Raw genomic sequence first — 19724 nt, 5'->3', positions numbered from 1 at the left:
AAAACCAGGCAATGAGGCTGGATTTGAGCCATGGGATACCATTTGCTTGCCCAATCTATAGCTAGAGTAGGGTTTCTTAGTCTTGGCACGACTGAAATTTTGGGTTGGTTAATTCTTTGTTGCAGGGACTATCCTGTGCATTGTAGCATATTTAGCAGTATTCTTGGCCTCGACCCACTGATGCCAGTAGCACCTGCACAGTTGTGACAATAAAAATGTCTCCAGACTTTGCCATATTGGCCCCTAAGGGGCAAACTCTCCCCTGGTAGAGAAACACTGATCTACAGTGATAGCAGATCACCGACTGGGGAGGGAGAAGGAAAGGGGATTGAACAGAGGGAGGCACAAGGGAACTTTGGGTGGTAATAAAAATATTCCATATTTCAATTGTGGTAGTGATTACTCAGGTATATAAATATGTCAAAACTCTTAAATGAACACTGAAAATGGTTATGTCTATTTTATGTAAATTACACCTCAGCAAAGTTGACTTAAAAGCAACAAAAACACATTAAAAAGAGGACTGCTAAAGGGAACTCAGAAAAAGAAGAGATATAATTTAATAGGAATTATATTTAATGCCAAGCTTCCTGGCAGTTAGAGCAAAGGGGGAAATGGTTTGGGAGGGAAGGGGAAAACTCTTCTTATTATTGGATAAAAGGGAGGCTCCGATTCACCCAAAGGAAAGGCATTTTGAATCCCAAATAATTCCCTGTTCTCCTCTACCTAAACGAACTTTCAAAAGAAAGTCTTAGAATGTTTTCGAGAAAGCAGGTCTGCTCTCTATGTAGATAATTCTAGAAGGAATTTATTGGATTACTCTTTAAGGAAAATAAGAAACAGATATATTTTATTGCAGTTTTGCAGAAGGAGCAGAAATATTTTCCCAGTGGTCATTTTTAATATAGAGCGAACAATCAATAAAAGGCTGAGGAAATATCATTAAATTTTAACTCAGCAATGACATTTCTGTGGAGGTTAAAGTGATATGGTCCAATTATAAATTTACATCTGGTGCTCTAACCTAGAGTAAAAAGCGAATACAAATGTATCTTGTACACCCTTAAACTGGGAATGGTAAGGAAGGTGTCTAAATATTGCTCCTCTAGTTAGGCCACCCCAACCCCAGCCATCGCCTATGCCAAGTTCATCCTCCCCACCTCCTCTCCCCTCAGCCTAGTGTTCCAAAATTGAGGAACGCTACAGGTGATTCCAGAAGGTACGTGTCCCTCCCTCCCCCATCGGAAAGTAGAGCATTCCTATGAAAACCTTCTAAGCAAAATGGCCTAAAGCAAAGAAGCAATTACCTTTGGACACATCTTGCTAATGGATGCACAAAATAAATCTAGATAAAGCACAGATGCCCACAGACACAGTTCAAAGCTATGGCAGCCTGATGCTGAGATGCCGAGTGTAGCTGCCGGGGAAGGAGCTTGGCGGCGCCACTCCTATCTTGAGGTGCGCGTTGCCTCTATAAAGGGTCTCAGCAAAACAAAAGCTGAACACTGTTTTCGCTTTTTGCCTTTGTTCCTAAAAGCAGAAATCCTCTTTCTGTCGGTTAGTGAAAACAGGTACTCATGTAGGTCTTTCGTAAAACCGAAGCAGCCATAAAATGAGCTTTTGAAGCGGGAGACACCTGTACACGTCCCCGGACATAAGTGACCCTGAATCATGAGTGAGGAGGCGGTTTCTTTTCCAGTTCTCTTTTTCTACTTTGATTACATCATGGAACACCTCTCAGGTGGTGGGTGTATCTTGTCTAATACTTAGCACTTGCTAATTTCTCTTTTTTAACAAAAGAGCAAAGTCTAGTTTGTTACTGGAATTTAATAACATCGGTTGGCTTTCATTCTATTTATTTTTCTAGTTATTTATTTATGGCAAACATTTCCATTTACGGTATTGATATAATGTTTCCTTTTTTAAAAAGTCAAGCTTATTTAAAGAAAAATATTAAGCATCTATCTCATAGATGATATTGTAATAAGAAAAACGTTAAGAAGGTGTATAAAAATGACTCAGTTGGAGAGACAATACTCTCGACCAGGGGTCTCCAAACTTTTTCTGTAAAAGGCCTTTGGACCAATTTGGGTTCTGTCACATATTCTGTTTTGTTTTAAGTAATCCCTTAAAACTGTAACCACCACTCTAAGCTGGTGGTGGTTTGCCCACCCAGGGTCTAAGAGCTGTGCTGTCCAATGAGGTAGCCACTAGCCAGGTGTGGTTACTGAGCACCTGAAACGTGGCACTTGAAACTGAGGAACTGAAATTTTCATTGTATTTATTTTTAAGTGGCTAAGGCACTATGCAGTGCAGCCAATGATTAAGGAAACATATAACTATTTCATACCAGCCTTAAAAGAAATGGCAATGGAAAGGTAACTCCCTCTCAACCTTCCTTTGACTTTCCCTGCCTCTGTAGTTCATCAATAGTTGTCAATAAATTACATTTTGATGGCAATTCATAGTCATTACAATCAGGAATAAAGCAGGGATGCATTCTCTGACTACGATTATTAAATGATGTTTGCAATTTGCTTAAAAATGCAATAAGAAAATTAAATCCTCAAGATAAAATGGAAAAAAAGAGATAAATTGTACTATGATTGTATACCTAGAAAACCTGTGAAAATTGGTAAGACAACAGATTATAAGATAAATAAAATCAAAATAATTTTCTCCTATGCTAGCAGTCAGCCAGCTTGAAATAGAAACAGGAAAAGATATTGTGTTCACAATAGTGAAGAACACTGGAAAACACTTAAGCATAAAGAAATAAAACACTAAGAATAGTCCAGAAAAGGCAAATCTAAATATAAAGTATTTTCTCTATTTGGATCTATTTTGTTTAGAGGCTGCCCAAGGTTGGGGGTGGGAATGGGAGTAAATGCACATGGGCTTGAGTTTTCTTTTGGGGGTGATAGAAATTTTCTAAAAGTAAATTGCATGATGGTGGCACAACCCTTTAAATATACTAATAATCAGTGAATTGTACACTTAAAGTGGGTGAATTTTACTGTATATAAGTTATATCTCAATACAACTTCACACAAAAAGAGACCAAAAACAAAAAAACTAAGACAGGCACAGACTCTTATAGAACTCCTCAAAGTACATAAAATAGGATCTAAACACAATGAAACATATATATTCACAGACAGGAAAAGCTAATATCATAAAATGTCAATTATCCCAAAATTAATAGATAAATGTCATGAAATTCCTATTAGAATTCCCAAAGGGTTTATTTTGAAACGGATAATAATGGAATTGAGAAGAGTCAAGAAAATTATGGAAAGGAATACTGTGGGGTAGGTAAAGGACTTCCTTAGAAATAATAAAAGATACTATATGAAATTACTGTAATTAAATCTGTACGGTATCAGCATATGATTAGACAGAGAAGTGGAAAAGAGTAAGGCGATTGGTAGCAGATTTCAATTAAATCCAACAGAAGAGATATTTCAGTTCAGCAGGGGGAAAAATGATTTACTTAATAATAGATGGTGCTGGCATCACTGGCTATTTGTCTGGAAGAAAATTAAGCTGGCTCCCTACCTTACAGCATATACCCAAATCTGTAATCCATCTGGAATTTATTTACATGTAAAACATAAAACAATTAAAAATATTAGAAGAAAGCCCAGGAAAATACATGTATAACCTAGAAGCAGGGGAGACCTTTTACGTCTATCTAGAAACCCAGAAGCCATAAAAGAAAAGTCACATTTCTGACCTTACAAAAATTTTTAAATGTGATATTACAGAAGATGATCTCATTTGATATAAAAATGATATCATAGAAATAAAGTCAATAAGCAATAAATAGCCTGAGAAAACATGTGCAGTGCATATGACAGCTATGAACTCTTACAAATTGATAAGAAAAATACAACCAAGAGAAAGATGGGCACAGGATATGGATAAGTGATACGTAGAAGAGCAAATCTAAATGACCCACAATATATAGAAGGATGTTCAACCTCGCCAGTAATCAAGGAGATGCAAATAAAAGTCATAATGAAGTACCACTTCATATCCATCAGAAATGGCAAAAATTCCAGAGTGATACCTGATGTTGGCAGGACTTGGGGGAGGAGGGGTGGGGGTTGGGAGAGGTTGCGTAGGCGTTGCTGATGGAAATGTAAATTATTACACACTTTTGGGAAACAGTCTGAAAGCCTCTGTTAAAATTTTTAAAAGATCTCTGACTCAGCAACTCCACTCGTAGGGCTCCATCCATCGAAATAAAAGCACAAGAACATAAGGAGACATGTACAGAGAGTCTACTGCAGCACTGCTGGTAGGGCAAAAAACCCAGAAAACTGGAAACAAATTGAATGCCCATCAATGGGGAATGGCTGAAAACCTGTGGTACTATCCAAAGGAAAACTGTTTCTCTATTCACAACACTTCTGACACTAACCACCGGAAGTTAGTGCAGACTCTGGAAGCTAAGGCTCAGTCCCACAAGATTGTCCCCAGCTGCAGATGCCAGTTGTCACCTGTACTTCTGACCATCCAACTATAAATCTGGGGTTCCCACAATGCCCTCTTCGAGTTTGCTAATTCGCTAGAACAGCTCACAAACCTCAGAGAAACACTTTACTTACTATTACTGGATACAACTCAGGAACAGCCAGATGGAAGACATGCACAGGGCAAGGTATGGGGAAGGGACTTGGAGCTTCCATACCCTCTCTGGTGCACCACGCTCCCTGCACCTTGATGTGTTCACCAATGTGGAAGCTCTCTAAACTCCTTTGGGTTTTATGAAGGTTCCATTACACAGGCATGAGTGATTAAATCACTGGGCCTTGGTGATTAACCCAATCTCCAGCTCCTTTTCTCTCCCTGGAGGTGGGGTGAGGGGTGAGAGGTGGGGCTGAAAGTTCCAAACCTCCATCATCTAGTTGGTTCCCTTGACAACCAGCTCCATCCTCAGAGTCACCTTATTAGCATAAACTCAGGGAAGGTGGAAAGGGGCTTATTATGAATAAAAAGACACTCCTCTCACACCAATCACTCAGAAAATTAAGAGTTTTACGAGCTCTGTGCCAGGAATTGGGAATGACGACCAAATATATATTTCTTTACTTTATATCAAAACACAAAAGGGTAGATTGTGGACTAGGGTGCAGATACTGCATTTTTTAAAAAAAAACTTTTGGCCACGCATGTGGGATCTTAGTTCCCTGACCAGGGATCGAACCTGCGTCCCCTGCGCTGGACGCGTGGAGTATTAATCACTGGGCCACCAGGGAAGTTCCTGCATTATTTTTTTAAGATTAAAAAAATGAAGCTTCAACAGTCACAAAAGTGGCTTCCCTGATGGCGCAGTGGTTAAAAATCTGCCTGCCAATGCAGGAGACATGGGTTCGAGCCCTGGTCCGGGAGGATCCCACATGCCGCGGAGCAACTAAGCCCGTGCACCACAACTACTGAGCCTGCGCTCTAGATCCTGCGCGCCACAACTACTGAAACCTGTGTGCCTAGAGCCTGTGCTCCACAACAAGAGAAGCCACCGCAACGAGAAGCCCGTGCACCGCAACAAAGAGTAGGCCCCGCTCTCCGCAACTAGAGAAAGCCCGCGCGCAGCAAGGAAGACCCATCGCAGCCAATAAATAAATAGATAAATAAATAAATAAAATAACAAAACAAAAAACAGTCACAAAAGGCCACATTTGATTCCATTTATATGAAATGTCCAGAATAGGCAAAGCTATAGAGATAGAATGTATATTTAGTGGTTGCCAGGAGCTGGGGTTGGGGAGGGGAATGGGAAGTGATTTAGGGGTAAAGGGTTTCTTTTTGGATGATGGAAATGTTCAAAAATTAGAGAATGGTGAAATCATTGAATCGTACACATTACATGGGTGAAATTTATGGTATTTACATTGCATCTCAATAATGTTGTTAAAAAGGCTTCAAAGCTATTTCAAACTTGCTTCAGGCTAAGCCTGCAGGGCCAGCTTTAAGAAGCAGTAATAGGAAAGAATGGACACTTCAGCCTGACTCATAAGTCGAGAAACACGTTCCCAGGAGGGCAACTGGAGTACAGCTCTGGCAGGCAGTGTCAAGACTGTCCCCGTGGTTCCTGGTGAGCAGCTGAAACTGAACCAGCATAAACAGGGGTGGGGATGCCAAAAGCCTAGAACCGCTGCTGGAGGTTGGTCCGTAGCCCATGTCAGAGCTGTGGTAAAGGGCGTGAAGGAGTACGTGGCTGGACACACCTGAGCACCGAGGGGTGGGCTGGGCCGAGGGTAATGCAGGTAGCTGGCTCCGTGTGAAACTGAAGGGACATTCAGTGACAGTGGGGAGGGGCTGGGCTCCCCAGATGGCTTCAGAGGAAGATGATTATGGAGTTGGGTGGTGGGGAAGGGGATCATCTCCTCTCTCTCTGTAGAGAGCCCCTCGGAGTGGATGTGCCAGATGTTCCAGGGTATGGTCCAAAAAAGGGACTAAAATGGGAGAATGCCCTCAACAAGCACCCTCTCCACCACCAAAACCAAACACAACAAAAACAATGGAGGACAGGCTGAAACAACTTCTGGAATAGGTTACATACATTGAAAAGGGCCACAAGATGGAATGTTGACCACCTCCACGACTGCTTTCTAGCACATTCCTAGGCAGAGCTCTATCCCAGTCTCCCCTCCCCACCAACTTGGGCAAAACGCCCTCCCCCACTCTGCTGGAACTCCACCACAGGGGCCAGAAGTGCCCACTATCCTGATGACTTCCATCAGCCCTGTCAGGGTCAGAGCACAGCTGCTCTCCACCTCTATCCCCCAGAAGCCAGGAGTCGGGGGGCGGGGGGAGGGCGAGCAAAGACTCAGAAAGAGAATGATAAACAAATGAAGCAGTGGGTTCATGGGGTAAAACGGGTGAAGAAAACATGGACTAGAAACAGTGACGCAGGAGAGCTGTGAATTAGTTTTCTATGCTGTTTAACAAATTACCACAAACTTAGTGGCTTAAAACACCGCATATTCATTACCTCCCTTTCTGTGAGCCAGGAGGCCTAAGTTCTCTGCTTTAGAGCCTCACAGGCTGCAATCAAGGTGTTGGACAGGCTGTGTTCTCATCTGGAGGTCTGACTGGGAAGAACCCACTTCCAAGCTCACTCAGGTTGTTGACAGAATTCATTTCCTTATGGTCATAGGCTTCTAGATAGGGGCCACCCAGCTCCTAGAGGCCACCCAATCTCCTGCCAAGTGGGCTTTCCCAGCACAGCCACTTGCTCATCAAACTGCGCGTCTAGAGCAAGTTTGCTAGCAAGATGACGGGGTCTTACATCACATAACAGTCATGGGAATGACATCCCCATCATCTTTGTCGTCTTCTATTGGTTAAAAGCAAGTCACAGGAAGAGATCACACAAAGGTATGAACCCAGGAGTTTGTCTTCACAGCCCTTACAGAGAAAACATGCCCAAAAGTAACCAGAATGCAAAACAGAATGGAACCAACACTCTACATGAGGGAACTAATTCTCCAGGAGGATCCAGAGGTCTCTTAACCTGTCACTGGAGACCAAAGAGGGCAATTATCATAAACTGCCTGCACTGATACAGCTCACTGGAAGTTAAATTGCCCCGGAGGTTCCTCCTCTGTGAAATGATTAAATGTTGTCTAAGGTTTTTTTAGCCCCAATATCCTATGTTGACCCCTGGCCCACTGTAGGTGTTCAGTAAGCACCTGTTCTATGAAGGAAGGGAAGAAGGAATGAGCACATGCACACAGCACTGTGGGAGGTTCATGATGCCTCATTAGTGCTTCTCATCTTCTGCATCCTAAGATTTAAATCAAATTTCCCTGAATAAAAATAAATAAGAGGGAAAATATCAGAAATGCTATTTGCAAATCAGCAGTAGTACATCATCCTCACTTCCTGGCCCCAAAGCCTTTCTTTTTTGAATGGGCTACACATTCTGTCTCTTCAGTAGGCTTGAAAGCCCTACTCTGCAGGCTTATTTAGGGGTCCTCCATCTGGGGGTCCATATGAGAACATAAGCCCTGAGCATGAGGCCCAGAATTCTACCCTTCTCCAGTTTTCTCGAGTCTCTAAGAGGTGAGCCAGAACCAACCAGGGCTGCCAAGTTATTGTTATTGTTTAAACAGGTAAAATATACACATGATAAACATTTAAAACTATAGAAATAGTGAAATGTTCCCCAGTCCCCTCCTCCAGAGACAAGCACCATCATGGATTTTCTTGTGTTTCTTTCCAAGGACAGTCTGTGCATATTTAAGCGTATATGTATATATTTTATATCACATAAATGGCAAACATGCATTAAATATTGGTCTGCCTGCTTTCCTTTCTATTCACGGATATATACTGGATGTTGTTCTTTATCAGATCAGAAATTATCTGCCTTATTTTTTTCAAATGGCTACATAATATTTCTTTGTAAGGATGGATCATAATGTATTTAACTAGCTCACCAATGCTGAGAATTTAGGTTGGGTCTAATTTTTTTGCTAGTACAAATAATGCTGCAATAATATCCCTTCCTATTTTTCGTCATGCACATATACTTGTACATCTTTAGGATAAATTCCCAGAAGTGGTACTGCTGGGTTAAAGGGTGTGTGCATTTTTCGTTTTGATAGATGGTGCCAAACTGCAAGTCTGCTGGTTTGAGCTGGGAAGGAATTGTGACAGTCTCAGCAGCAACACAGCACGGCTGTCACAGATCAGAGCTGCCGACAGAATCTAGTCTCCATCTCCTCACTGTACAGAGGAGGGACCTGAACCATTGTGACTGAACTTCTCAGGTGCTCTCTATTCCCTCTGCACCAGCTATCCTATTGTCCAGCCTATTCATTTGACAATCATGTACTTTGACAATACTGTTCTATACCTTCATGTAGCTCAAAGCACCTAACTTTATCACCTAGAGAATACCATTAGCTCCACTTACTGAGTGCTTACGACGTACCCACCAGGCTCCCTGCATGTTTTCCCTTGAGTCCTCCTTATAAACCTATGAGAAAGATATTAACAACCCTTTAAATCACAAGGAAACCGAGGCTTGGGAAGATTAGGTGACTTTGTCCAAGGTCTCTCACGTCTAGAAAGTAGCAGAGTCAGGATTCAAACCCCATCTCTCTCCCATGTGCAAGCTGCTTCCTGGAAATTGCACTGTTCCTTGCAGGCACTCAGGAAATATGCAAGAGGAGGTTTGAGCCCATCTCAAATAACAGCTCAGTGCAACTTAAGTCCAGTTACTGGATGGTTAGTAAACCTCTCTCACTTGCTAGGCTGCTCCAACAGTCATTTCTGGGTCCTGGCTATTTGCATTCTACTGGCAGATATTTAGAATTTAACTAAGTATTGGATGCTTCTCATAACTGTTTCATCTCTTTGCAACTTTCATTTTTTTCACTATGGCCAACTTTTGGTGCTATCTGCTATTGAGACAACACAATTTTATGGAATTTATTGGTAAAATTGGCTTAGCTTGGAGTCCTTTGTGCTCCAAATTATTATTACATGTCCTGTTTGTAAAATGATTGATTACCTCAGACAATTTTATTCCTACATTTACACAAGTTCTTTGATAAACAACTTGCCAGCTAAGACTGATTAGAAGGCATTCTCTGATCAGGGAACTTTGTGACATGTATTATGCATTTCAAGGAATTAACACATATTTATGCATTTCTCCTTATGTGAAAACTATCAGGTATTATGAGTAAAACTGCATCCCCCACACCAAAAGCTTTTTTTAAGGGAATCTCAATTTTCAAAAACATATTATCAGCTGGGTAATGAAATCATGTATGTGATTTTCACAAAGATGTAAACACTACCTAAAATTTAAAAAATCAGGGACTTTCCTGGTGGTGCAGTGGTTGGGAATCCGCCTGCCAGTGCAGGGGACACAGGTTCGAGCCCTGATCCGGGAAGATCCCACATGCCGCGGAGCAGCTAAGCCCGTGCACCACAACCACTGAGCCTGTGCTCTAGAGCCCACGTGCCACAACTACTGAAGCCCACGTGCCTAGAGCCCGTGCTCCGCAACAAGAGAAGCCACTGCCTTGAGAAGCTCGCGCACCAGAGCGAAGAGTAGCCCCTGCTCTCGGCAACTAGGGAAAGCCCTCGCACAGCAGCAAAGACCCAACGCAGCCATAAATAAATAAATAAATATATTAAAAAATAAAAATAAAAGAATAACAATCGAACATAATCTAAATGTTCATCAGTAAGTAAATGTTTAAATATAGTACATTCTAATGAAATGATAGGCAGTCAATTAAAAGTTTACATTTCTAAATTAGGCAGAGACACAGAAAAGTTTTTTTCTAATGTCAGATGGCAGAACAAAATACAAAATAGTACCCATGTTGTGGTTACAACTCTGTAAAAATTACATTGCGTATATGGACAAGGATTTGATGAAACGCAAACATTACACTAGCTGTATTAGCAAAATGGTCTATAAGTGGTTTTATAATTGATTAAATATTGGAATATACATTTTAAAGTACAAAATTAAATCCTATATTAAAAGAGATATGAAATATCTAAGTGCTTAAGGGACTCAGAGTTCAAGCAGTAAATCTAGGTTTTAAAGCAGTGATAAATCTGATCTCACTCACTTGCTTATATGAGGAGGACCAATACCAAACATGAAAGGCCACATGACAGGAAAATATTCTTTCTCAGGAACAACTTGGGCTGTGAATGGGTCTCATAAGCGAAAACCAGCCAAGTTAGGAATTCGTGACTGCCTTGTTATGCTCCTTTGGTGGCAAAGGTTTCATTACCATCATCCTATAATTGTACCTAAATCGCTGCTCTTGATCTATACTGGCCAAGTTTATCACTGCCATCTCTCCTGGGCCAACAATGAAGACCAGCTATGGAGAGCAGATGGGTTTGCCTATATCCACAATCTGGATAGAGGCTACTGCTCATATCTTTGTGCCTCATCTTTATCGTTTTTCAGTAGTTGCAGGGGGTTTTCCGTTATAATCACGTTGTAATGGGAACTATACTCAATATTTTATAATAACCTATAAGGGGAAAGAATCTGGTTGTTATTTTGGGGGGGGGGCGGGCACCGTACCACATGGCATGTGGGATCTTAGTTCCCTGACCAGGGATGGAACCCACGTCCCCTGCAGTGGAAGCGCAGAGTCTCAACCACTGGACCACCAGGGAAGTCCCAGGGAAAGAATCTGAAAAAAGAATGTGTGTGTGTTTGTGTGTGTGTGTGTGTGTGTGTATATATATATATGAATCAGTTTGCTGTACACCTGAAACTAACACAACATTGTAAATCAACTATACTTCAATTACAAAAAGAGAGGAAAAAAAGAAAATAAATAAATAAATAAGATTAACACCCCCCATAACATGTGCGTTTTAAGTCTTTTTAGAAAAACCCACAAAAAATGAGATATATGCTATACTTCTAATTCCCAAATAAGAAATATGAACTTTGCGATTACAAGCTGACACTTTTGAGGCGTTTTTTAAGCCACAGAAATCACACAATTCAAAACTGCTATCTGACCCAATACAAGAAATCCAAAATAGTTAACCGAATAAATATCACTTGTTAATCTTGTTCAAGGTTGACAGGACATCTCTGGAATGATCTTTGGACCCATGTTGCAATTATAATCTGATTCTCAGCTTTTCCTTAAGAAACAGGAGTAAGGAAATTGCTGTAGCAAGACCAAGGCTGAAGCACATCCTTGGTCTTTAGTTTAAAAATGTTCACTTCAGCTACTGTAGAGTCAGACAGCTAAAGTTCTATTTTTTGCTGAAGAATAAGAGTTTAAAACCAACCTCTGATCAAGCCACTAAATTATGCCAGCATTTAGGGCTTCTAAAGACAGTTTAATCACAGCATTGCATGCCTTGGGATTGACCTTTTTAAAAAAAATTTCACCATTAATCTTACTATTTGGTGTGATCTACTAAAACACAACATATGCATATCCTTGACCTGAATTCTACTCCTAACTATATACCCAAGAGAAACACAGGTTTCTTCACAAAAAGACAGGTACTAGAATTGTCACAATAGCACTATTCATGATAGATAGCACCAAACTAGAAACTAGCCAAATACCCATTAACAACATAATGGATAAATAAATTGTGGTACATTTACACAATGGAATACTATATAGCAATGAAAATGAGCATATAAAATGCAACAAACGTAACACTGAGCAAAAGAAGCCACTTTTTGAAAGAGTACCCACTATACGATACCATCTGCAAAAAGTTCAAAAATAGGCAAAGCTGATCTACGCTGATAGGGGTTAGAGAACTTGGAGAAGAGTAGTGACTGGGAGGGGACTTAAGAGGGGTTTTGGGATATGCACTGGTAACCTGCTTCTTCATCAGGTGCTGATTACATGGCCATGTTTAGTTTGTGAAAATTCAGTAAGCTATACACTTACGATTTGTATACTTTTCTGTATATCTGTTATACTTTACTAAAAAGTTTAAAAAATAAAAATATTTTAAAATACACTCTCAATCCCCAATGTTACTGTTTTATGTATGTGTGTGGCCCACATATTTGGCAATATGCCAAACTTAAAACATTCCGAGTAACTTTCTTAAAGTTGCGTTTCACATCTGTTGGAAACAGGAGCAAAAAGGCATTAAATGAAAAACTTGGGGGCTACATTTGAATTTTATAACAGAATGAATATATTGATCTACAAAGACGAAAATCTGGTTGAAGCGCTAAAAATGGGAAAGGAGGCGACTTCTCCATCAATAGTGGTCATGCTCTGGGGAAGGACAAAGGGAAGGACAGGACCAGACAAAAGCAGGGAGAATAAAGACTGAAGGCCTGAGAAATCAGAGGGAGCCCATGGCGGATTTGAAATCAACAAAGGGAATGCTTGTCAGTGGACAACAAAAGGACACAAATATGGTGTGACTGAGTCCTGGGCACTGCTAGTGTGTACAGAACACATTCACAAGGAGTTGAGGCAGTGACAGACCCACAAATCTTTGCTAAAGCCAATGAAAATGGACAGATGTTGGGAGGTGGGGAGCTCAATTCAGAATGCAGATATTCTCCTGTCTTTTTTTTTTTGGCTGCACCAAACGGCACACAGGATCTTAGTTCCTGACCAGGGATCGAACATGTGTCCCCTGCCGTGGAGGCGTGGAGTCTTATCCACTGGGCCACCAGGGAAGTACCTCTCCTGTTTTGATTCAAGAGAGTCTATCATTTGTAAAACCTCAACCTCACTTGGGCCAAATGATTTTAAATTTAAATGGGGAGTTAGAGGTCTCAATGGTTGGAAAATCCTGTAAAATATCATCTCAATCTTTCAGTTGGTCATTCTTTCAATATTATCTATTGAATGCTAGCTCTGAGCATTATTTTGTGCTAGAAGCTACATGGATGAAAAAAGAGGTCCAAATTCTATTTTCAACAAGGTAAGGAGCACCATTTTGTAGTGGGATAAATAGCCCATTGCTAAATTCTTTAGTTTATTGTAAATCTTATACCCAACAAGTAAGGTTCTTATCTTGGGGTAGTGTTTAAAAGCACGGACCCTGTGATAGTTTTTTGTGTCAACTTGGCTAGGTTTTAGTAGTCAGTTATTCAATCAAACACACATCTATATGTGTTGCTGGGAAGGTATTTTATAGATGTGGTTAACATCCACAGTCAGTTGACTTTAAGATTTTCCCCAATAATGTAGGTGGGCCTCATACAATCAGTTGAAAGACCTTAAGAGAAAAACTAAGGTTTCCCAGAGGAAGAAGAAATTCTGCCGTAAGACTAACCATTATGGGGCCCACACAACCTCAGCTCCCACATGAAAGCTTCCAGCCCGCTGGCCTGCCCTACACACATCAGACTCGCCAGCCCCCACAACCACATAAGCCAATCCTTATTGGTTTTGTTTCTCTGGAGAACCTCGACTTATACAGACTCTGAGCAGGCCCTTTGGGTTCGAAGCTTGGCTCTACCACTTCTCTAGCTGGCTGGTTTCTGTACCTCCGTTGCTTCATCTGTAAAATGGGAATAATGACAGTACTGTACCTAACTCACAGGAACTAGAACAACCCCTAACACAGAGTTAAGTGTTTTGAAAATTTGAAAATGTTTGTTAAATAAGTAATTCTGTGCTGCCAAATTTATTTCTTAGCTGGAAAACTTGAGCTAAGAAATAAACTCAACAATTTTTATTCCCAACAACTTGCCACCAACCAAACATGATCGCTCTTTCCCACACCAAGAACAGAACATCCTCGGAACAACAGCATCTCACCAGTTATGGATGCCTGATTGTTCTTCAGATGGTGTAGGAGCAGGGTGAGTTGCCAGGCCAACTCTATACACAGGGACAATTTGGCAAAGCTGGGGTCAGAGCACTTCTGGAACATTCTTAACTCTGCAAGTTCTCAGCTGCTCAAAACAGCTGTGCTTAAAGAGGCTCAGACTCAGCACAGAGCTATTCCTACTATTTACAAGGGTGGGAGCTTCAGAAAGGTGTCCTAATCATTCTTTCTGTTCCCACTATCGATACCCTACAGCAGCTTGCCCCGGCCCCTGGTGATATCCGCACCAGCTTGCCCTGGATGAAAGATTAAATGGGGAATCAAAATGTTTTTATGGGCACACATTCTGGGGTAAGGGTATGATGATGGTGCTGATGGTGATAACTAACATGTATTGAGCACTTACTAGGTGCCAGACTCTGGTCTCAGTGCTATACATATATTAACTCATATAAACCTCAATGTACAGATGAAGAAACAGAGTCCCTGAGAGAAAAATAACTCATCTAAGGATAGATGGACAGAAAGTGGCAGGGCTTGGATTTGATCCCAGGCTTCCTGGCTCAGACCAAGGCTCTCCCTCCTGTGTACATTGTCTCTGAGTCTGGATTGTGAGGAGGGAGTCGAGGTGGGAGGAGGCAAGGGAACGAGCACAAAACTGGGCTGTGATTGATGGGAGGGTATGAGAGGGTCAGGGGACGCTATGGTTAAGTCCATTTATTTTAAATGGAAGAAATTTCGAAGATTGAAACAGAACAAATCATATACAATATTCTTTCACAAATTTCTTTTGTTAAAGTATATAATGTGTCTGCTTTTATACATATATATCAAAGTTCATTAAAGATTCATACCACAGTATTTGAACCTTTCATCTTCATATAAAAAATTTAAGACAAAGTGATTTTGAAATTATTTCTTATTTATTCACTAGCAGTGCAAGAAAATCAAATACCTTCCTGTTATTCTCATTTGATTTTATTTTATACCAACTTCTCCCTACAGGTTCTCACATTGACAAAGATTTCCTATATTATTCTTCTTCTATAAGCTCCTGTCAACTAAGTCTTAGAAGACTTTTCTGAAAAAATTTTCTTATAGCTCAGAAAACAAATATGTATGAACAGGATCAGATTCTATCAGAATTTGTTTAGTTTTGACACCAGAAAGATATCTTACATACTCTTTTCTAATAATACCAACTTCTCTGGCTCTCAATATTTATCTAAATCCTAACTTACCCCAGAGATTTGTCCACAGTTGTGATGGCCTTTGGCCTACAGTTCCCTGGAGCTGAATTCTGTGTCAGAGGAGCTATTATTATTAAGGAGGGAGAATTCTTAGATATCCATGGCAGGACAAGGAGAGGTGGAGGTACCACAGAGGAAGCCAAACCAAGTCCTCAAACCAAATTTTGGCCAGTTGTGCAGACTTGCCTTGCTGGGTAACTGTTTCCAGAGGTGGAAACATGAAGTGCATTGAGAATACTGAAACTACTCTGGCTTACATCTGCATCTGGGAGAGGCTATGCTGAAAACAGCCAGGTGTTCGTGTCCCATGAACATCTTTTCTATACCTAGCTGAGCTCCCCAAGGGCACCCTGGAATTCTGGGCACATAAAGTCCTTCTCTGGAGCCACTTGTCTCTCCCCTCTGTCTCCCAGGCATTTTCACAGGAGGTGGGAGGGGGGCGTGTTGCTTTCTCTCTATCTTCCCGATAGAAATGGGCTGGTCATACTGGCATCCCTCATCTATGAACTGACTCCCCATGGGGAAAAAATTGGGTTGGATATTCACACAGTGCTTTAACAGGATTACACCCTTAAACAAATCCATAAGTTCCTTCAAGAAGAATAAACCAACAAAACATTCCCTCCTGAAACTTTTCCTTTGGGAAATGACATTAAAACACACTTCCCATTGGAGTTTTTTCATAAGAAAAAACCTTCAGCCTCAGATTTTGGGTGTTCTAATACTGAGATTCCTGGTTTTCACTTACTCTGGAGATAGATAGGTCTATTAATTTAATTAAACACATCCAATGAACAACATTCCAGCTAGTCCTTTGTAAATTCTGAGAGGCACCTCCTCAAAGCACCATCCTTTAAAAGCAGCAGGATATAGCCTACTGCTGCTGCCACTGGGTACAGCCCAGATAGGAGGACTTCACGTTGGCAGCAACCATACGTTTTGGGCAAGAGCCAACAGTCACATCACAGTCTCTCACCTTATGCATCAACCTGAGTAAAACCCTGAGGTTTCAAGGCTAGGCTAAGAGAGCCGAAAGGCTCATCGGTCAACTTCACGCCAAATATGTCATAACGATTTGTCCTATGATGCTCTGACCGTCATTTAGCCAAGCTTCCTCCACTCCTGGAACAAAAATGCTTCTGCCTTGCTTTTTTCTTTTCTTTTCTTTTTTTTAAATGAATGACCATTTCAAAGTATAAATCTATGCTAAAGAGTCACCTTTAATATCAGCTAAACAATTATCAAAGAAAACCTATAAAACAGAATGCTAGTTTCTGGCTGTCATTTCACATGTCAAGACGCTGAGGCGCGGCATGAAAGATGCTTAGACAGCAAGCAAGACTATGAGTGCATGGAAAGCTCTGTTGAACCCCTTTTTGTGTTTCCATTTCTGTCCATCTGCTTTCCCATGGGCAAGGAGATGCCTCCTATCACAGAGCCATCCCTGTCTTAGGTCAGCAGACAATACCAGCGAAAACTGCAGGATGGATACCCTGGCTTGGGTGTGGTCACTGGCAAAGGGAAGCCCTGGTCCCCTGGCTGCCGGCTCTAAGGCCAGGAGTGGCACCCGGGGCGGGTAATCTCCACGACAGCTTCTCTCCATTTTACCACAGTCCGCACCAGCCCTGACTACTCCCTCTAGGAACACACAGCAGACCTTCGATGTGGGCCGCCTCGCCAGACAAAGCCGGCTACTCAGGGAGCCCGCTCAGTACCGAGGCAACCTCCACAGGTCGCCCCAGACCGTCTCGGTGGTTGGTCAACTGCAAGGGGCAGGGGGCGGTGCCGAGGTCAGAAGGCACCAAAGCCAGGGGCGGCGTCTGTCTGCCGGTGCCACAGTCTAGGGGGACGCGCGACTCACACCAGGGAATTAGCGGCGGGGCTCGGTTCCCCAACACAAACCCCAAGAGACGAGCACGTGCCCTGTGATTTCTCCGGGAGCATTTTCTGCACCAGAAAACTGCGCACTTCAGTTCTGGGGGGGGCCGTAGTTCGCTGTCGGGCGGATACCAGTGCCGGCTATTGTTCTCCGGGTCTCCCGGGCGGGAGGCGTCCCCCATTCCGCCTCCCTGGCAGCATCTGCCGCTGGACCAAGCCTTTCAGCTCTGCGAAGAAAAGGGTGTGCCTGCGGCGCTGCGGATTATCACAAAACCCTAAACGAGTCCCTACGGGCTGGTGTCAAGCCGGGAGACAAAGCTCCTCTGGGGGACAGCCAGTTCGGTCCCGGATCCGCCATCCTGGGTCCGTCGCCCGGTGCAAGAGCCACGCCCAGCCAGCCACAGGACAGCCAGGCCCATCGCCAGAGCTGAGGGTCTTCAGGCCCGAGACCCGCGACCCCAGCTGCCTGCCCTTCCCTTCCCCGGAGACCTCCCTCCCCAGGGCGACCCCTCCTCCTCACCGCGCTGGTCTCCTCCTCCCCAGCGTCTACCCGCCTCAAACCCAGGCAGTCTCCACCCTCCAGCATACCTCCTCCCCTCCACATTCTTCGTCAGCCCCAGCCTCGCCTCGCGCCACCTGCTCCAAGCTCCGTCCCTCCCTCCTCAGACCCTTCTCTTTCCTCCTCAAACCTTAGTCTCCAGTTTACCCCTCTTCCCAGATCCAGTCACCTGTCCCCACCCAGCTTCCTCATCTCCCATTTCCCCCCATCTTTGCTCAAACGGAGGCCTCGCCTCCGCCTCCCTCCATCCCAGCTTCTCTCCAGTTCGGACTCCTGCCTCCTCCCCGGGCCTGGGGCGTCGACGTCTCTCGCTCGCCAAGATCGATGCAGCCAGAAGGGCTCCCGCGCTGGGCTCAAGCGAAGGGACCCAGCTTGGCGCCCGCCGAGAGGGCCGCGCCGCAAAAAGCGGCCTTTGTGGTTCAGACAGGTGCCTCGGAGGCGGCTGGCGAATCGTCCTCAGGCGTCCGCTCCGTTAGCCGGACTTGTGGACGGGCCGCCGGGTCCGGTTCAGGCTGGGCAAACCCCAACCCGGAGGGGAGAGGGACAGAGGGTGTCTGCGGATGGGGGTGGGGGCAGAGGACGGCGCCGATCTAGGACTGGGGCCGGACGGGCCCACGGCCAGCAAGCCCCCACCCAGCCTTCCAGCCATTCACTGCGCCTCGACGAGTGAGGCTGGGCGTCTACTGTGTGCTAGGAGTGAACCCCCTTCAACCAAGCCGCCTCCTCACCCCAGTTCTTTGCAATCCCACGAGCACCTATTAAACGCCTACTATGAGCAAGGCACCGCTCGGCGCTCTGGGAGCTCTGTGGGCTTACAAAGAGGAACCGATTCGGGCCCCAGTTTAGCCCGGGAAGGCTGCCGCCATTCCCAAACCACACTTCCCGCCGCGTCCCCCGCAGCCGGGCCCCTAGGCGCACCCGGACCCCGGCCCTATTGTGCGCCTCCCAGAGAAACAGAGACTGTGTGAGATGGATGTCCCAGCCCGGGGAGAATAAGCCCACCGCCCGCCCCGCCATCACCCACTCCTCCGGGATGCCGCGGCTGCGAGGGTCCGTCGGTCGGTGGGTTCTCCTCCGGTCTCGCCGCGGCGCCGGAGCTGCGGGTGCTCGGGGCGGCGGCGGCTGCACGCTCGCTCGCTCGATAGCCGCCTTGGCGCGCCGGGCGCTGGAGTCAGAAGCCGCGAGCAGGGGAGGGGTCTTGGGTGGGGGCTGGAGGCGGCCTCGGCCAATCACCGAAGCGACGGCTCCTCCCCAGCGCTCCCCACCTCTCGCTAGCAGGTTAGGGGGAGACGGGGACCGGCGGCGCCTGGCATCCTCGGCGCCGCTCGCGGCCCCCGCTTTGGGACTACAACTCCCGACAGGCCCTGCCGCAGGGCCAGGGTCCGAGAGGGGACGGAGGGCGCGGCCCGAGAACCCGCCGACCTCCTGGCGCCCTTCTCCGCGTTCCTTTGGATTTCCATGGTGACTCAAGACAATTCACAAAGCCCGGGCGCTTGGACGCGCTGATGCACGGGTCCCCTGGGAGGGCTACCGCGGCCCCTCCCCCTGCAGGACCCCACCCGAGGGGCTGAAACAATGCCCCAGTCGCCTCTCCCGGGCTGCTGCCGGGCTTCCCCTTCCCTGCAGGCTGGGCTAAGGCCGCCTGGTTCCCGCCAAGACCCAGTCCGACGCCTTCGAAATGGGCGCCCGGCTGAATTGCAGGATGGAGAGGGCGGGGGTGTAGTTACAAGAAAATGTTCTCACATACAACGTGG

General features: G+C 44.5%; 1 protein-coding gene across 1 annotated transcript in view; it reads right to left on the bottom strand.

Annotated features, from left to right (window-relative positions):
* Positions 1-19168, bottom strand: part of DPYSL5 (dihydropyrimidinase like 5) — an 85802-nt gene extending 66634 nt beyond the window's left edge. Inside the window, exon 1 of the mRNA XM_061210503.1 lies at positions 18995-19168. The gene's annotated coding sequence lies outside the window, so the exon portion shown is untranslated. The remainder of the gene's footprint in view (positions 1-18994) is intronic.
* Positions 19169-19724: the final 556 nt, after the last annotated feature.

The sequence above is a fragment of the Eubalaena glacialis genome, chromosome 14 (genome assembly GCF_028564815.1).
Source record: "Eubalaena glacialis isolate mEubGla1 chromosome 14, mEubGla1.1.hap2.+ XY, whole genome shotgun sequence".
Classification (NCBI taxonomy): Eukaryota; Metazoa; Chordata; class Mammalia; order Artiodactyla; family Balaenidae; genus Eubalaena; species Eubalaena glacialis.
Note: the sequence above shows the minus strand (reverse complement) of the source record. Positions and strands in the feature narration are given on the sequence as shown.